Source organism: Pseudophryne corroboree, chromosome 2 (genome assembly GCF_028390025.1).
Source record: "Pseudophryne corroboree isolate aPseCor3 chromosome 2, aPseCor3.hap2, whole genome shotgun sequence".
NCBI classification, from domain to species: domain Eukaryota; kingdom Metazoa; phylum Chordata; class Amphibia; order Anura; family Myobatrachidae; genus Pseudophryne; species Pseudophryne corroboree.
In genome coordinates, this window is record NC_086445.1 from 300,955,460 (window position 1) to 300,976,473 (window position 21,014).

A 21,014-nucleotide genomic window follows, 5' to 3' on the forward strand; every position below is an offset into this window, starting at 1 on the left:
TACAGCTCAAACGCCACATGCCTACTCGGTCTTTCAGAGCTCTGCCCAAATCCAGTATATCTCACCAGCATAGGGACACCAGTATTAATGCAGTGTGCCTGGTCATGCACAAAGGGTGGAGAATGAGAATACTGGTGAAGGGAGACGGTGCATAGACACCGATATGCATAATGGTGTGACAGCCTGATGGTGAATGCAAATCTGATACATTTTCTTTTTTTATTATTTCCCCTCTCTTTTCATTTTCCACAGACGGTTTACTTCACACAACTGATAATACACAACAGTTAAACACAATTGAAATGCAAGATTTGTGTTCATTACAGGAAAAGGCAGTCTGGAGGTCAAAGGGATATGGCCAGGAATCCTCGGGACTGTGGACAGGTGGACAAGGTAAGCCAGTGGCCCCCAGAGCATATCTTCCAAGCTTAGCTGAGGCGGCACACGGTCTGACTCATCTGGGTAAAGAGGGTATGTGTAAGCTGGTTAGAGCCTACTGGTGTGCACCAGGATTCTCTTCTCATGCAGGTAAGAGAGCAATGACATGGTTTACTTGCTTGAGGAAGAATATTGGAAAGTCAATACCAACAGAGCCATCCCATATCCCTCCGACAGACAGACCTTTTCAGGTAATACAAATCGATTTCATACAGTTACCACCCTGTAGGAATTTAAAATATGTGTCAGTTTGTATTGATGTATTTTCTAACTGGGTAGAAGCGTTCCCTGCTGCCACAAATACTGCTACATTCACTGCAAAGAAAATTGTGCAGGAATTTGTGTGTAGATATGGTATCCCTAGAATAATTGAAAGTGATAGGGGTACCCATTTTACAGGTGAAGTCTTTCAGGTCATGTGCAAACTGATGGGAATTAATAGCAAGCTGCATACTCCATACCGTCCACAGGCGAGTTCAAAGGTGGAGAGAGTGAATAGCACTATTAAGAACAAGCTGAGCAAATTAATGGCTGAAACTGGATTGTCGTGGCCAGAAGCTTTGCCACTAGTGTTGTACAGCATCAGAACCACTCCCAGGTCTCCCCTTAACCTATCACCCTTTGAAATCCTTTTTGGTTGACAACCTCATGTAATGATAGAACCCCAGGATGATTTGAAATATAATAATGAAGTGACTGTGAAATATTTGGTTGGGATGAGCCAGCAGCTGAAAAATCAACAAAGAAATTTAAAGCTGGTGATTCCTGACCTACCGAACAGCAATTGTCATGCCATTGAATCTGGGGATTATGTGATGTTTCTAAATTTCTTACACTCAGGTTGCCTCATAGACAAGTGGGAAGGACCATATCAAGTCTTATTAACCAGCACAACAGCATTGAAGGTTTCCGAAAGAGAGACTTGGATCCACTCGTCCCACTGCAAGCAGGTCGCTGACTCGGAGAGAACTCGTGCAGTTTCATCAAGTTTGTGTGGTGTGGTAACTGTGTGTTCAAAGAGCAAAGCAAAGAGACACTAGAGTGTTTGTTCCAGGAAAGTTGAGAGGCAGGACTGTTGAAAGGCATCTGAGCACAGAGAGTAACAAGAGCTAGAATGGTTGTCGTACCACTTTCTTTTTTCACCTCCCCCTGCATTTTTCCTTTCTTTTCTCCTTCTTATTTTCCTCCTTTCCCCTAACGAAATGGATCGATCACAAGAGACTGCGTTTCGGGTTCTGTTAGTAATTCTGGTTTTGATAAGGACAGTGTGTTTTGGAGAGGGTCCCAGAGAGGTCGAGCAGGGATCTGGAATGGGTTCTGATGGCAAGTATGAATTTGTAGGATCTCAGGATCAGCACATCACTTTAGTAAAGGCTGGCATCAGTAAGCGCTCTGGTAGTCAGGGGGCTTGGAGGCACTGTGAGGGGTTATTGTCTGATGAATATTGTATTTGTAGGAATTATGAGAATATAGTTGAGGATGGGTGCATCCAGAGATGTCAGTCCAACCTTAATATCGATATGGACCGTCATCCGTTGAGTGATTACCACTCACTAGTGGGTAAGGTCTTAAACCGTACAGAATGCTGGGTGTGCTCACAGGTACCTCAAGGTCAGAGCAAGTCAGGATTAGTACCGTACCCTTTAGCAATAGATGAGGTACTCGAATTACGGGGTGGGAGACGGGTGGACAAGAAATTCAATATCTCTAGGCCCCCTAGTTTGAAGCTCCACCAATATCATGTAGACAGGTCCTTATTGTATTTCAATATTTCCAATTACCGAAAACTGGGAAATTGGGAAGTGACGTGGAATAACCAGACAATAACCTTTTCACACAGAGCTGATATGATACCCATAGACTCTGAACTTGTACGCCAAATAGCCAACAGTGGGAGGTATTTTCGGTATAGGTATACTCGTGGAAGCAAGACCATGTGGGTTGGAAAAGTATCGCCATGGTATTGTGCCCATATCATCCAGCCCGATACTTGTACTGAGCAGATGGGAGAACTAGTGATTGGTTTCTTCACTTGGAAAGTTTGTAATATGGTGATGTTATATTTTGTCTCCTATGTTCTCCCAGATGATGCCTATTTCATATGTGGGAGGAAGGCGTACAAGTAGCTTGCTCAGAGGGATTGTGTTATCTTGGGAGAGTACTACCAGAGGTCATGACCATAACCCATGATAAGATGAAAGACGTTCCCCGCAGTGCTCAGGCTCCTTATACTCATACTCACTATGAACACATCATCAAGAGACACCTCATAGATAGGACAGAGCACGCAGCCTCTGATTTGATCCACGAATCCACTGGGATTCAATTCCTTCTTGCATTAGACATCACCCGTACTGCCAGAAGAATTATAAATTATAGGTATATCCATGCGCTAGCGAACTTGATAGATAATATCACTGAGATGTATGACGACACCTTCAGGTATACGGGAAGGGAGTTACAAGCTTACAAGAAGGAACTGATTCAGCACAGGATGGTCCGAAATTATATCACAGCCGTGACAGGTGGGTACTGTGTTACTCTGGCAACTCAATATGGGGTGAAGTGCTGTACGTATATTACGAACAGTACTGACGACCCAACGGAGATCATCGATCAAAAGATGGACGATATCTTGCAGTTGAAGTGGGAGTTCAGGAGGAAACACAACCTTACCTTGGCGACTGTGAGTAATGAACTGACCGGCTGGGTCTCATGGTTGAACCCACGAAATTGGTTCTCAGGTTTAGGAGAGTGGGCTCAAAATGTTATTATGAGTGTAGGGAAGTTTCTCCTTTGTATCCTGGGAGTCGTCATAATTATTGGTTTGATATTTAGGTGTGTTCGAATTCTGACGCGGCGCAAGCACGGCACAAAGTTGATGAGTCTAAGGAGCGAGGGTGCTGTTATAGCAGCAGATTTAATTTATGACCCATCCATAGAGACAGTGTTATGATAAGGATTGCAAATGAATTTCATGGCCTGTTTCTTTCACCCGTTTTTCTTTTGTCTCCCCCTCTGCCCAGATACATCCATCCGAAAAAAAGACATCAGCCCTACCCAAAATGTTTATGTGAATGTATTTTATTTATATGTCTTATCTTCATCTCTGCAACCTTCAGTTAATAGCACACATAGTCGACAGGTGATATCCACATATACTAGCACTCACTTATGTTTCCCCCTCCATGTATCATCAACTAAATGTGCACCCCATTTGTTTTAACAAGAAGCCGAAAAGAGCTCGGTAGTGTTTGTTGGCCCATTTACAGACCCTTAGTATGGGATGAGAAGGATTTAATGTATACTTTGCAATACCTCGAAGCTTATTTAGAACATATACGGCACAATGATACATGCCCCTCAGACATGGATTCATACATACATGCTTTCTACTATCCCACTAGGTCATACATTTCCCACCTACAACTCTCCCCCGACCGTCCAAAACTTCTGTAGATATTGTATAGATATTTTTCTGTTTAGTGATTAGATAGTGGCAGTTATTGGTGACTGCCAAAGGGTGGACTGTCAAAGTCGAAAAATATTGCAACACACACATCATGTACAAACTACACACAGATGGCCTCCGTGCGCGTACTTGCTCTGCTGTGCGTGCGCATATTCGCAATTTGCGTATGGTCGCTCCCGAGGTCCTGCGCTGAAGCGCGTGGTATGAGTATTTACGGTAGGGTTTGTGAACGCATGGAAGGCTATCAAAACACATTACATATTTAATCCAAATAGTGCACAATGTACACATAGTCTCCCTGCACCACACCAGAAAGTAACAGCAGTTTAAATGGTAACAGAACAAAGGGATTCACCTTTACAGGATAGGAGGGGACAGAACAAGGTTACAAGGTGATGTTTGGTATCCAGCTGTAGGGTATTTTAAGGGTAACATTCTGGTGTTCGTTTGAGAAAGATTGCATGTTCCTGCGGATAGTTATGTGCAGGAGCAGAATATAGATATAAACTGTATTTACTGTACATTATGTATGCGGCGGGAATCCAGAGGAGACCACCCACAAGAGCAGTTGGAACAGACATCGCCCACCTATTCAAACCGACCTATGACCTCTCCTGTACTGTAAATGACCATCCCTGTGTCCAATGGACAAAGAGATTACAGTATCCATTGTGTTATGTTTTGGATGAAGTGTATAAAGTGAGCCTGCAGCAGGCCTGGTCAGACACAAAACTCACAACGTTATCTATCAGATGACGGAGGACCAGACTGGGTAGCTCGGCGAATCCACTCACGTATGTAACATTGACTGTAGCCATTTACTCTGTTATATATTGTATTGATTGTATTGTAACCCCCTTTCAGCAATAATACACTGTGGTGTCGGAACCCAGCGGTAAATTACAAACCGGTGTTGTGTCTTCCTTTCCCTGCTAAGGTTTAAAGGTGAATTGCTATCGCATTGCATTGCTGTATAAGGTTTAAAGTGTATTAGTAACGCATCGCATTGCTGTATAAGGTTTAAAGTGTGTTCATTGGGTGTGTACGCGCTGTGTGTACTTTGTACCGTCAGCGCGGCGTTTGTACGCTAAGTCCGTACACAGCACGGGACTTTGTACGCTAATAGCGTACAAAGTACGTAGAGTGTGTATTAAGTACAGCGGCCATAGCGGCTCCATGGTAAAGTGTATTTAAGGTGTGTTTAAGGTATAGCTTTCATTCCTAAGGATAAATTAGCATTATCAATATATATATATATATATATATATATAGCTATATAGATATACACTTGTGCAAATTAATTGAAACAAAAGGGCAATTTTTTGTTTTTTATACTTAATCTCTTTCCATCTTCCGAAAAATAATAATTTGACTTCTGAATTTATTTTGTGGATGTTTTTGGACAGTTGTTTTGCCTTGAATATGTATTTGAAAGAAATTAAAATACAGATTAGCTCATCTACAGTGCGCAGGCGACTTCTTTTAGTTGGACGGAAGGCTAGAAGGCCAGTGAAAAAACAGCTGCTCACAACCTATGAAAGAAAAGCATTACAAATGGGCTCAGAAATATAAAAACTGGACCAAGGAAGACTGGCAGAAGGTTATCTTCAGTGATGAAAGCCATTTCTTTGTACAGGGACAGAGAAGTCAACATGTTTGAAGGTCAACTGGAGAGAAGATCAGTGATTGTCACATTGATCAGTGTGTGAATCAGCCAGAAAAGAAAATGTTTTGGGGATGCTTCAGCTACTATGGTGTTGGGAGCTTGAAGCCAGTTTATGGTATGATGCGCTCAGCTCAGTACATTGATATTCTTCAAATCCAGAGCTGGATAAAACATTCCCAGATGGATCAGGCATCTTCCAACAGGATCTCGCCCCATGCCATACATCCAAAATGGTCAAGAATTTAATGGCTGGGAAGAATATAAAGGTACTAGACTGGCATGGTATCTCACCAGACATGGATTCCATTGAAAATCTGTGGTCTATTTGCAAGTGTCACCTTAGAGGGAAGGACTGTACGACGAAAGTGAAGCTGATTGAAGCACTGATTCAAGTGTGGTTCCATGACCCTTAAATCACCAATGACTTTTCCAATTTGGTGGTTATTATGCAAAATTGTGTAAGAATGCTTTTGAAAAACAAAGGAGGTCATACAAACTGCTAAATTGTTGTTTGAAATAAAAATAAAATGTTTGAAATAAAATATATATATATAGAAAAAAGGAGTGGAGACTGTATGATAGTCAGAGCAGTAGAATTGCAGGAGTTCAGGTAAAAGTATGGTGTTGGTAAATGTATATGTTAGTCGACAATAATTGAGTTACAAGCTAAATTTATTGTAAAGATTATAAGATTGCATACTATAAATTGAATTTTAAAGTATACTCCAGAATTAGGAGTGGTTGTGAAAGTAAGGAAAAAGCAGTGGTAATTCAGACAGGACTTACATATGTGTTATCGGTGGCCTTGCGGGCTCTCTGCATTCGTCACACTGCGGGCATGGTGGCTCGCTGTGCAGGTTATATAGGGCGGCATTTCACCACCTGTCGGGATTCCGGCATCAGCATTGTGACCGCCACGATCCCGACAGGCGATCTCGTTTTTGCCTCCCCTTAAAAGAATATGTAAAAGCCCATCGATACAGGTGAGAAATCAGATGTGTTTGGTAAGCTAAAAACATAGATTTGAATAGCTACAGATGAAGTGGAAAGCTCTTGCAGCGTTTCTAACACAGACTTAAATTAAAAGTGTCCAAGTTACTCAGACTGGAGTAGTTTGAATTGTAGAGTAAGTGGACTCACATTTGTTTGAAAGCAGACCTTCAGTGTTCCGAATTGTGTGTAGAGTGTTCTCCTGCTGTTTTCCTTTGGTTTAACATCAGTGTAATGTCGTAAATATGTTTAAAATTTTAGCTATCCTTTCAATTAAGGTCCTTAGAATTAATGGGCACAAGCCTCCCTAATGCTCTTTAAATAATGATCCAAACATGTGAATACAATGTTTACACCCAAACTCCAATGAACCCTCCCCCAGCAATGGCTAGAAATAAAACAGTTGAATATAGAACCCAAAACCTGGCAAGAATCTGACAGTGGGATGATGACGTTTTGCCTTGTTTTGGAATCCGAGTCTGGTGGGAAACCTTGATCTGGACTCGGATCCGGACTCAGATCAGGAAGTTCAGGTGGGTCTGATTCTTGGAGAACCAGGCCCGCTCATCTCTAGTTTTTAACCATTTGTTTTGATTGTTAAAAATGCATAAAACTTAAAAACTTTCTAATATATCAGAAACATTTCTCCAATTCATGTATGATGCAAAATAATATGAAAAAGGAAATGCACACAAAAACATAATATGCAGATATGTGCTCATACACCTTTCCCCATGTGTAGTGAAAGGATGGATTTCTAATTTTTTCCCCAAAATAATTCATATAAAGTAGCACATCAAAGTTGTAAGTCTTAAGAAAAATCACAAGGCATTGTAAAATTGCAGATTAGATTGCATGGTTAATTTAGCAATATGGCTAAATTGGGAAAAGGTGTTTGTGGATACATCTGCATGTGCTGTACGAGCATGGAAGAAAACACATAGTAATGTCAGCAGTGCATTCACAATTAGTCAATCACAAGTGTTTCACTATTCCTGGTGACCATCATCATCATCATCATCATGTACAGTACATGCACATGGTCCTGCAAACTGGCATAGGTCTTATTATACATAAGCCCCTAAAAGTGTACATTTTATTGCAGAAATGTGATCCAAGATAATATAAAGCATGTAGGTGCAAAAGTATCAGTAGGGAATAATTCTGCTGTAAGGGAGGCGTCTGGGATTTGTCATATTCTTCAGGAGTAGAGAAAGGTGTAGAGCTTCTGTATGGGTGCTTAGAGATAGTTTGCTCTGCCCATTTTATTTGCTGGAGATGTCTTCAAGGATTTTCTCACACAGCAGCATAGGTGATGCTGCTGTCAGGAAGATTGAGTAACCAATCCCGCTATTATGTGCGCAGATGTACATTTTAATCTTGCTTTAACATCACAATGGGGGAATTTAATTAAATGCAATATGGATTAGCGCTGGGAATGAGTGCCTGGAACTATTCGATTAGCTGCATCGGCACTTAAGTTGGGAGATGAAGGTTACCGCACCTAAATATTGCCTTTTAGTTGTGGTAAATGGCATTTTCTGACTTAAGTGCTGGGTACAATGCTGTTAGCTTAGACGCTAAGGAAAAGATGTGTGTCCGCACCAGCCCAAAAAGAAAACAATATGATAATAAATATTACAAAACCAATATGATGACTGTTAATAATAATATAGAAAAGTACTTAATTGGTGGTGCTCCCAACAATTTTGTAGAATAGACTACAGGAAAAGAGGAGAAAAGACAAAATTACCTTTTTTGGAAGTACTCTTTTATAAATGATGAATAATTTAATTAGTGAGTAATGAAAAACATATAATTTCTTACCCAGTGTGGGTAAAAATATAAAACTTAACCTTTATTTAGTTTCTAATTAAAAATTCTCATAAATGATGAGCATCATGAATTAATTTTTGAATTTTATTAAAAACTTGATTGCCAATAAGGTTCAAGCTATGAAAAAGGTGAAAATATCAAAAAGGTGTTATGCGGATTCCTTGAAAGTAAATTGAAGGTATCCTAATGGTCACTGAAAAGTTAGGATGTAATTTATGTTCATTGACAAGTTATAACATTGTAGCATTGGTACAGTAGTTGATAAGCTGTAGCATTTGTGATGGAGCCAAATAGTAAATCTGTGACACAAAAATGAAGAGTGATAGTTTCCTGAGAAAATTGCCCACATTACCCAGTATTCCCTGGTAGTTTCCCATCCAAGTTCTGATCAGGCCTCACCTGCTAAGCTTCCGAGATCGGACAAGATCAGGCGTGTTATGGATATTATGGGCAATAGGTTCAGGAATAGGAAAGAAAAAAGGGGAAAAAACACTTCTACTTTCTGTACTTGACCGGGTTGAGGCTCTAAAGAACCAGACTCATGTCTTTCCAGATGAGAAAGTATATGAAAGTGACACTTCTGCTTTCTGTTATGATAGTGAAGTTATCCAGGAAAAGCATAATGCTTGAACAAAGAGCTACTATCAGCCAGATGAGAGAGTGTCAAAGGGAGAGTGCTTTCTGTTGTGACAGTGTGTGATCTACTGGGAGAAGCACATTGCTTGAGCCAGAATAACTCTCAGCCAGATGAGAGAGTGTTGAAAAGGAAAGTGAGAAATATGGTGTGGAGGATACTCAGAGTGTTTGTTGTGTAGAAAGGCTCCTCAAGCGTATATCTACTCCTGTTAGTGCTAAACGTAGTTGTGCACCAAAGCACAAAGCTGCCAAGCATGGATTTAAACAATTGTTTGGCTTGACACAGTTAAATGCTGAAATATTATTCTAATAAACTATAATAGATTACCATCATGGAGTTTCAGAACTGTCCGAGTTCTGTGTAGACAAATATAACAATGCTCTGTTGATAATTGGCCAACTACCGAGCTGCTCAGTTAAAAACTAACCAAACAATGTGGATACTGCATACGAAGATAGAGCATAGTATTGTATAAACAAATGCACTATTGCTCTGTTAATAATTGACCAATTTGCCGAGCAGTATCAGTGCAGTACACATAAACAGAACACAATGCTGTATAAAAAAATCAGTGCTGCACACAAAGGGGGTCATTCCGAGTTGATTGCTAGCTGAAATTGTTCGCTGCGCAGCGATGATGCAAAAAAAGGCACTTCTGCGCATGCGTATGCGGCGCAATGCGCACACGCGATGTACTTTCACAACGGCCGATGTAGTTTCACACAAGGTCTAGCAAAACTTGTCAGTCGCACTGCTGGCCACAGAGTAATTGACATGAAGTGGGCATTTCTGGGTGTCAACTGACCATTTTCAGGGAGTGATCGGAAAAACGCAGGCATGCCAGGAAAAACGCAGGCGTGGCTGGGCGAATGTTTGTGACGTCAAAACAGGAACTGAACAGTCTGAAGTGATCGCAAGCGCTGAGTAGGTATGGAGCTACTCTGAAACAGCACACTTTTTTTCGTAGTCGCTCTGCGATCCTTTCGTTCACACTTCTGCTAAGCTAAAATACACTCCCAGTGGGAGGCAGCATAGCGTTTGCATGGCTGCTGAAAACTGCTAGCGAGCGAACAACTTGGAATGACAGAGCACAGTGCTGTAAAGGCAGATATATATATAGTAATGCTCTGTTAATAATCAATTACTGAACAGTGTCAGTGCTGCACACAACACGCAAAAAAAATAGAGCACAGTGTTTGTAAAGACAAGTATGAAAATGCTCAGTTAATAATTAACCACACAGTGTGGGAACTGCACATGAAGACAGAGCACAATGTTGTATAAACAAATATAATATTGCTTTGTTATTAATTAACCAATTCGCCGAGCAGTATCAGTGCTGTACACATAAACAGAACACAATGCTCTATAAGCAAACAGTGTTGCACACAAGAAAGGAGCACAATGCTATAAAGACAAATGTATGTATGTATATATATATATATATATATATATATATATTAGTGATGAGCGGGTTCGGATCCTCGGGATCCGACCCGCCCAAACTTCACCTTTTTTTTACACGGGTCCGAGCGACTCGGATCCTCCCGCCTTGCTCGGTTAACCCGAGCGCGCCCGAACGTCATCATCCCGCTGTCGGATTCTCGCGAGACTCGGATTCTATATAAGGAGCCGCGCGTCGCCGCCATTTTCACACGTGCATTGAGATTGAAAGGGAGAGGACGTGGCTGGCGTCCTCTCCGTTATAGTAGAACACAGAGTGACTTAGTTAGTTATAATTGTGGGGAGGATTGGGGACGGGGAGCAGCTGTTAGGGAGTACAGTGCAGGGTTTTGATTATACCACACCAGTGAGTTTAATCCTTTGTTTCTCTGCCTGAAAAAAATGCTCCACCATATCTGTGCTCACTCAGTGTGCTGCACTGCTGCATGATATATCTGTGCTGAGTGCACTGCTCTGCTCACACTGCCTAATTGTGGGGACTGGGGAGCAGTTATAGCAGGAGTACAGTGCACAGTTTTGCTGACAGTGACCACCAGTCCAGTATACGTTTGTCTGACTGAAAAACAATCCTGTGTTTTTTTTTTCTTCATACTAGTTTAGCAGTCTGCTGACAGTGTCCACCAGGTCCGTTATACAGTATATTATATATATAAGCAGCAGTACGGTAGGCCACGGTTGTACCTACCTCTGTGTCGTCAGTGCACTCGTCGTCCATAAGTAATATAATACTATACTATCCATCCATCTACATTGTATACCTGTGGTGGGTTTTTTTTTCTTCATACTAGTTTAGCAGTCTGCTGACAGTGTCCACCAGGTCCGTTATACAGTATATTATATATATAAGCAGCAGTACGGTAGGCCACGGCTGTACCTACCTCTGTGTCGTCAGTGCACTCGTCGTCCATAAGTAATATAATACTATACTATCCATCCATCTACATTGTATACCTGTGGTGTTTTTTTTTTTCTTCATACTAGTTTAGCAGTCTGCTGACAGTGTCCACCAGGTCCGTTATACAGTATATTATAAATATAAGCAGCAGTACGGTAGGCCACGGCTGTACCTACCTCTGTGTCGTCAGTGCACTCGTCGTCCATAAGTAATATAATACTATACTATCCATCCATCTACATTGTATACCTGTGGTGTTTTTTTTTTCTTTCTTCATACTAGTTTAGCAGTCTGCTGACAGTGTCCACCAGGTCCGTTATACAGTATATTATATATATAAGCAGCAGTACGGTAGGCCACAGCTGTACCTACCTCTGTGTCGTCAGTGCACTCGTCGTCCATAAGTAATATAATACTATACTATCCATCCATCTACATTGTATACCTGTGGTGTTTTTTTTTTTCTTCATACTAGTTTAGCAGTCTGCTGACAGTGTCCACCAGGTCCGTTATACAGTATATTATATATATAAGCAGCAGTACGGTAGGCCACGGCTGTACCTACCTCTGTGTCGTCACTCGTCGTCCATAAGTATAAGTAATAATAGTATACTATCCACCCATCTACATTGTATACCTGTGGTGGCTTTAGTTGTGCGCAAAATATGGAGAACAAAAATGTGGAGGTTAAAAAAATAGGGAAAGATCAAGATCCACTTCCACCTCGTGCTGAAGCTGCTGCCACTAGTCATGGCCGAGACGATGAAATGCCATCAACGTCGTCTGCCAAGGCCGATGCTTAATGTCATAGTACAGAGCATGTAAAATCCAAAACACAAAAGATCAGTAAAAAAATGACCCAAAAATCAAAATTAAAAGCGTCTGAGGAGAAGCGTAAACTTGCCAATATGCCATTTACGACACGGAGTGGCAAGGAACGGCTGAGGCTCTGGCCTATGTTCATGGCTAGTGGTTCAGCTTCACATGAGGATGGAAGCACTTATCCTCTCGCTAGAAAAAAGAAAAGACTTGCGGCAAAAGCACAGCAAAGAACTGTGCGTTCTTCGAAATCCCAAATCCCAAAGGAGAGTCCAATTGTGTCGGTTGCGATGCCTGACCTTCCCAACACTGGACGGGAAGAGCTTGCGCCTTCCACCATTTGCACGCCCCCTGCAAGTGTTGAAAGGAGCACCCGCAGTCCAGTTCCTGATAGTGAAATTGAAGATGTCAGTATTGAAGTACACCAGGATGAGGATATGGGTGTTGCTGGCGCTGGGGAGGAAATTGACAAGGAGGATTCTGATGGTGAGGTGGTTTGTTTAAGTCAGGCACCCGGGGAGACACCTGTTGTCCGTGGGAGGAATATGGCCATTGACATGCCTGGTCAAAATACAAAAAAAATCAGCTCTTCAGTGTGGAATTATTTCAACAGAAATGCGGACAACTGGTGTCAAGCCGTGTGTTGCATTTGTCAAGCTGTAATAAGAAGGGGTAAGGACGTTAACCACCTCGGAACATCCTCCCATATACGTCACCTGCAGCGCATTCATAATAAGTCAGTGACAAGTTCAAAAACTTTGGGCGACAGCGGAAGCAGTCCACTGACCAGTAAATTCCTTCCTCTTGTAACCAAGCTCGCGCAAACCACACCACCAACTCCCTCAGTGTCAATTTCCTGCAGGCCATGTCACTGGCAAGTCTGACGAGTCCTCTCCTGCCTGGGATTCCTCCGATGCATCCTTGAGTGTAACACCTACTGCTGCTGGCGCTGCTGTTGTTGCTGCTGGGAGTCGATCGTCATCCCAGAGGGGAAGTCGGAAGACCACTTGTACTACTTCCAGTAAGCAATTGACTGTCCAACAGTCCTTTGCGAGGAAGATGAAATATCACAGCAGTCATCCTGTTGCAAAGCGGATAACTGAGGCCTTGACAACTATGTTGGTGTTAGACGTGCGTCCAGTATCCGCCGTTAGTTCACGGGGAACTAGACAATTGCTTGAGGTAGTGTGCCCCCGTTACCAAATACCATCTAGGTTCCACTTCTCTAGGCAGGCGATACTGAGAATGTACACGGACGTCAGAAAAAGACTCACCAGTATCCTAAAAAATGCAGTTGTACCCAATGTCCACTTAACCACGGACATGTGGACAAGTGGAGCAGGGCAGACTCAGGACTACATGACTGTGACAGCCCACTGGGTAGATGTATTGCCTCCCGCTGCAAGAACAGCAGCGGCGGCACCAGTAGCAGCATCTCGCAAACGCCAACTCGTTCCTAGGCAGGCTACGCTTTGTATCACCGCTTTCCAGAATACGCACACAGCTGAAAACCTCTTACGGCAACTGAGGAAGATCATCGCAGAATGGCTAACCCCAATTGGACTCTCCTGGGGATTTGTGGCATCGGACAACGCCAGCAATATTGTGCGTGCATTACATCTGGGCAAATTCCAGCACGTCCCATGTTTTGCACATACCTTGAATTTGGTGGTGCAGAATTATTTAAAAAATGACAGGGGCGTGCAAGAGATGCTGTCGGTGGCCAGAAGAATTGCAGGCCACTTTCGGCGTACAGGCACCGCGTACAGAAGACTGGAGCACCACCAAAAACACCTGAACCTGCCCTGCCATCATCTGAAGCAAGAGGTGGCAACGAGGTGGAATTCAACCCTCTATATGCTTCAGAGGATGGAGGAGCAGCAAAAGGCCATTCAAGCCTATACATCTGGCCACGATATAGGCAAAGGAGGTGGAATGCACCTGTCTCAAGCGCAGTGGAGAATGATTTCAACGTTGTGCAAGGTTCTGCAACCTTTTGAACTTGCCACACGTGAAGTCAGTTCAGACACTGCCAGCCTGAGTCAGGTCATTCCCCTCATCAGGCTTTTGCAGAAGAAGCTGGAGGCATTAAAGGAGGAGCTAAAACAGAGCGATTCCGCTAGGCATGTGGGACTTGTGGATGGAGCCCTTCATTCGCTTAACCAGGATTCACGGGTGGTCAATCTGTTGAAATCAGAGCACTACATTTTGGCCACCGTGCTCGATCCTTCCAGAAAATGTGGAGAAGATGATGTTCATTAAAATGAATTATAATCAATTCCTCCATGGAGACATTCACCAGCAGCAATTGCCTCCAGAAAGTACACGGGGACCTGAGATGGTGGATTCCAGTGGGGACGAATTAATAATCTGTGAGGAGGGGGATGTACACAGTGAAAGGGGTGATGAATCGGACGATGATGATGAGGTGGACATCTTGCCTCTGTAGAGCCAGTTTGTGCAAGGAGAGATTGATTGCTTCTTTTTTGGTGGGGGCCCAAACCAACCAGTCATTTCAGTCACAGTCGTGTGGCAGACCCTGTCGCTGAAATGATGGGTTCGTTAAAGTGTGCATGTCCTGTTTTTACAACATAAGGGTGGGTGGGAGGTCCCAAGGACAATTCCATCTTGCACCTCTTTTTTCTTTCATTTTTCTTTGCGTCATGTGCTGTTTGGGGAGTATTTTTTGGAAGGGCCATCCTGCGTGACACTGCAGTGCCACTCCTAGATGGGCCAGGTGTTTGTGTCGGCCACTAGGGTCGCTTAGCTTAGTCGTCACACAGCTACCTCATTGCGCCTCTTTTTTTCTTTGCATCATGTGCTGTTTGGGGAGTTTTTTTGGAAGGGCCATCCTGCCTGACACTGCAGTGCCACTCATAGATGGGCCAGGTGTTTGTGTCGGCCACTTGGGTCGCTTAGCTTAGTCACACAACGACTTTGGTGCAGCTCTTTTTTTCTTTGCATCATGTGCTGTTTGGGGACTATTTTTTTAAGTGCCATCCTGTCTGACACTGCAGTGCCACTCCTATATGGGCCAGGTGTTTGTGTCGGCCACTAGGGTCGCTTAGCTTAGTCGTCACACAGCTACCTCATTGCGCCTCTTTTTTTCTTTGCGTCATGTGCTGTTAGGGGAGTATTTTTTGGAAGGGCCATCCTGCGTGACACTGCAGTGCCACTCCTAGATGGGCCAGGTGTTTGTGTCGGCCACTAGGGTCGCTTAGCTTAGTCATCACACAGCTACCTCATTGCGCCTCTTTTTTTCTTTGCGTCATGTGCTGTTTGGGGAGTATTTTTTGAAAGGGCCATCCTGCGTGACACTGCAGTGCCACTCCTAGATGGGCCAGGTGTTTGTGTCGGCCACTTGGGTCGCTTAGCTTAGTCACACAACGACTTTGGTGCAGCTCTTTTTTTCTTTGTATCATGTGCTGTTTGGGGACTATTTTTTTAAGTGCCATCCTGTCTGACACTGCAGTGCCACTCCTAGATGGGCCAGGTGTTTGTGTCGGCCACTTGTGTCGCTTAGCTTAGTCACACAGCGACCTTGGTGCGCCTCTTTTTTTCTTTGCATCATGTGCTGTTTGGGGACTATTTTTTTGAAGTGCCATCCTGCCTGACACTGCAGTGCCACTCCTAGATGGGCCAGGTGTTTGTGTCGGCCACTTGGGTCGCTTAGCTTAGCCATCCAGCGATCTCGGTGCAAATTTTAGGACTAAAAATAATATTGTGAGGTGTGAGGTGTTCAGAATAGACTGAAAATGAGTGGAAATTATGGTTATTGAGGTTAATAATACTATGGGATCAAAATGACCCCCAAATTCTATGATTTAAGCTGTTTTTTAGGTTTTTTTTGTAAAAAACACCCGAATCCAAAACACACCTGAATCCGACAAAAAAAAATTAGTGAGGTTTTGCCAAAACGCGTTCGAACCCAAAACACGGCCACGGAATCGAACCCAAAACCAAAACACAAAACCCGAAAAATTTCAGGTGCACATCACTAATATATATATATAGTGATGCTCTGTTAATAATCAATTACTGAACTGTGTCAGTGCTGCACACAAAAACACAGAGTACAATGCTGGCACGCATACATTTGAACAGTATTAATAGTTTCACCAATTGTTAAATAAATAATATGTTTTGCCATGTAAAAGACATCTACAACATAAACATATGTAAAGGACACATGCTAATCATTTGTCAGGGAGGATGGGACAAACATAATGTATTGTGTTGGGAAACATGTCCGCGGTTTGTCTACTCAAGTGTATACTGTAGTTACCGCTCCAGGGACAAAAGCGCTGTATCAGCTGATCAATGGGTTCCCCAGGCTTAGAGAACTAAGTATAGAGGTCCCCATTTGCTGGATTCCCCAACATTCCAATGCTCCCCGTACTCAGTGACCACACGGCCACCCGTTCCGGAAGGGGCGGTGACGCGATGATGTAATTCACTTGACACCCTGTCTCTCTCAACGTATGTTTCACCGTTTACAAGGCTTGTTCACGAGAGCCTCAAGCTTTAATAAAACTCAAAAATTAATTCATGATGCTCATCATTTATGAGAATTTTTAATTACGAACTAAATAAAGGTTAAGTTTTATATTTTTACCCACACTGGGTAAGAAATTATATATATTTTCATTACTCACTAATTACATTATTCATCATTTATAAAAGATTGCTTCCAAAAAAGGTCATTTTGTATTTTCTACTCTTTTCCTGTAGCATAGACACTAAGGGGGTAATTCTGAGTTGATCGCAGCAGGAACTTTGTTAGCAGTTGGGCAAAACCATGTGCACTGCAGGGGAGGCAGATATAACATGTGCAGAGAGAGTTAGATTTGGGTGTGGTGTGTTCAATCTGCAATCTAAATGGCAGTGTAAAATAAAGCAGCCAGTATTTACCCTGCACAGAAACAAAATAACCTACCCAAATCTAACTCTCTCTGCACATCTTATATCTGCCTCCTCTGCAGTGCACATGGTTTTGCCCAACTGATAACAAAGTTCCTGCTGCGATCAACTCAGAATTACCCTCTAAGCCTGCAACTCACATTGCGCCACTACATGCCACTAGTTTTGTTATATTTCTGATTAGTGTGTGAGCAGAAAACCATCTAGTCAGGAGTTTACAGAGAGGCTAATTGAATGGGTGTAGTATGGTATGCCGGCGGCCGGGCTCCCGGCGACCAGCATACCGGCACCGGGAGCCCGACCACCGGCATACTGACAGCGTGGCGAGCGCAAATGAGCCCCTTGCGGGCTCGCTGCGGGCACGGTGGCACGCTACGTGCGCCACGCTATTTTATTCTCCCTCCAGGGGGGTCGGTACGCCGGCTGTCAGGATTCCGGCGCCGGTATACTGTGCGCCGGGATCCCGACAGTCGGCATACTGAAGACCACCCAATTGAATAGCTCTGGGCACTCATTTCAATAGCTCTGGGCACTCATTTCTGGTGCTATTCAAAAGAGTATTTAATTGAATTCCCCCCATATTAGTTAATATATTAGAGATGAGAGATATGAGTTTTGTTTCTTGAATACTTATAAAGTTAGTGATAATTAGAGATGTGCACCGGAATTTTTTCGGGTTTTGTGTTTTGGTTTTGTATTCGGTTCCGCTGCCGTGTTTTGGATTCGGACGCATTTTGGCAAAACCTCCCTGGAAATTTTTTGTCGGATTCAGGTGTTTTTTTTCAAAAACCCCTCAAAAACAGCTTAAATCATAGAATTTGGGGGTAATTTTGATCCTATAGTATTATTAACCTCAATAACCACAATTTTTTACTCATTTCCAGTCTATTCTGAACACCTCACACCTCACAATACTATTTTTAGTCCTAAAATTTGCACCGAGGTTGCTGGATGACTAAGCTAAGCGACCCAAGAGGGCGGTACAAACACCTGGCCCATCTAGGAGCGGCACTGCAGTGTCAGACAGGATGGCACTTAAAAAAATTGGCTCCAAACAGCACATGATGCAAAGAAAAGAGAAAAAGAGGTTCACTGTGGTCACTGGATGGCTAAGCTAAGCGACACAAACACCTCAATATCACAGGAATTATTCGTTCTAATCAATGGTATTATTGGTCCAAATCACTGGAAGAAAATGACAAAATCACTGGAATTATTTGGCAAGATCACTGTAATTAATAATTATAAATCACTGATATTAATTGGTAAAATCTCGCTATCGCCTGCCTAGTGAAGTGGAATCTAGATGGGATTTTGTACCGGGGACACAATAACTTCATCAATTGTCTAAATCCCACTTCACTAAAGGCGGAAAATGGGCACACGTCTAATAGCTCACTGATTATACTGAGAACTGATTATACTGATCACTGATGATACTATGGAGAACTGACACTGAGCAGCGAGAACAGCACTGGACTATTGTACTGTAGTATACTGGTCACCACAATGCAGCATTGACACTGAGCACAGATATTAAGCACTGATAAGGATACTAGAAGTGACACAGAGCTGCAAGATACAGCAATGGCCTACTGTACTGTACTACTATATACTGGTCACAGCAATGCAGCAGATATTGAGCACTGATCGGGATACTAGAACTGAGTCTGACACGGAGCTGCAAGATACAGCAATGGCCTACTGTACTGTACTATATGTATACAGCTGGTCACCAAAATGCTGCACTGTCCTACTATACACTGTTCACAACAATGCAGCACAGATATGGAATGGATACTTGCAGTGACACAGAGCTGCAAGATACAGCAATGGCCTACTGTACTGTACTACTATAATTATATACTGGTGGTCCCCACAATGCAGCACACTGAGCACAGATATTACCAGGTGTATCTCACACATCGATCAGTACAGATTACAGGATGTATAATCACCAGGTGTATAACACACGTCGCATAGTACAGTATACAGTATGCAGCTCTGGAGGGATCAGTATTTTGCAGGAAGGCGAGGCCTGGTCCTGGCAGCAGAGTGACAGGCGGCCATATAGTAGCAGCCAGCTCCAAATCTGGCAGTGTGTGGAGAGGGAGGGGGTGAGGGAAGGGAATGAGCGCTGGAGTGTCTGAGCGGAGGGCTTGGAAGTTCAGGGGGAGTGAGGCGGGAGCTGCTCTTCCATAGCAGTGCACAGTGGTGGTAACAGAGTCTGACAAAGGAGGGAGGAGGAGGATTGGGGCAACTGGCTGCAAGGGAGCACTGTGCCGCAGCATCACCTGCAGGGGGAGTGGAGGGAAACACATCCTATCTGCCCCAGATAAGTGACTTCTGATCAGAGCAATTGAGGGTCAGAGTTTTTCTGAAACGTGGAAAGGAAGGTGTTCTTTTTTATGTAGACTGGAAGGACTACAACAAACTTGGAGTGACTACACTTTTCACCCTAGTTCGGCAGCCCTGCTGCCCTTTAATACACAGATGAATGAAGACTCCATTTGGAAAGGCGGCCGCTCAGCAATCAAGAGCTGATGCAGCACATGCAGGTGTTTCTGCAAATATGATGAAGAAAAGAACATCTCATAAGAAACATCGAAACAATATGGGACCAAGTAAACCAATCTCGCAGCCAAGGCGAAATATTGTAGGCTGTAGAATACAGCATGGGTGGAAAGAGGGCAGTGAGCCAAAAACCCAGGGGAAAAGAACAGTTCTGGATCAAATACCAGTGAATCCCTCCCTCTATCTTACAAAGTATGATGGATTTGATTGTGTCTATGGAGTTGAGCTTCACAAGGATGAAGGGGTGTCTGCTCTTGAAGTTCTACCAGACAGAGTTGCCTCATCCCAAATCAGCGATGCTTATTTGGCTGACACAATGATTGGTAAATCAGTGGAGCATATGTTTGAAACAGAGGATGGTTCCAAGGATGAGTGGCGAGAGATGGTATTAGCATGAGCACCTATTATGAACACATGGTTTTATTATTATATAACCTATGAAAAGGACCCAGTCTTATATATGTATCAACTTTTAGATGACTATAAAGAAGGAGATCTTCGGATCATGCCATACTCAAATGATTCCCCTCCAGCTGAAAGAGAACCAGGGGAGGTTGTGGACAGCCTGGTGGGCAAGCAAGTGGAATATGCCAAAGAAGATGGCTCAAAAAGGACTGGCATGGTTATTCATCAAGTTGAAGCTAAACCATCTGTGTACTTCATTAAGTTTGATGACGATTTCAATATTTATGTCTACGATTTGGTGAAGACATCCTAAATGGGATTCTGTACTTTTTTTTTTTTGCCAAACGTAATCTAATATAAACATTTGTAGAAAGTAGCTGCTTTCTGATTACAGAAATGCTCAGATATTCCTGCGAATCCACAATCCCTTCCCAGAGGAAAAAGAAATTGAGAAACCGTTGTTTGAGAATGTTTGTTCTCTTTCCCTTACAAAGGAACAAACCACTTTCCAAGAAGACTGACGTTTTTGGGATTATGGAGACATAATGTTTTTGAATATAAATCATAAAGCAGATGGTGTATTAGAGCAAAAGAGTGCAAGAGACCAGCCATGCAGTTTCTGAAATATTATGTCAAAATGTTACTGTATTTCATAAGCACTCATTCCTAACTCTGCTAAATACTGTTTGGTATACTGTATCTGGCTTCCATGAGGTAGTTGTCCATTAATTCAGCTTCCATTGACCTTTTTGAAAGCGGTAGAAGTTATCGATTCTTTTTTTAATTTTTATTTTCCCCTATTTTTAATTTTCTCCTGCATAGCCCAGTAAAATGTTGCAATGTTAAGTATTGACTTGTGCCTTCTGGGGGTCCACCTCTTCACCAAACCCAGCCAAAT

The 21,014-nt window shown here is 42.9% G+C and overlaps 1 pseudogene; it reads left to right on the forward strand.

Moving 5' to 3' along the window:
* Window positions 1-19,588: 19,588 nt before the first annotated feature.
* On the forward strand, window positions 19,589-20,538 carry LOC135050748 (spindlin-Z-like; annotated as a pseudogene).
* The last annotated feature ends 476 nt before the right edge of the window (window positions 20,539-21,014 follow it).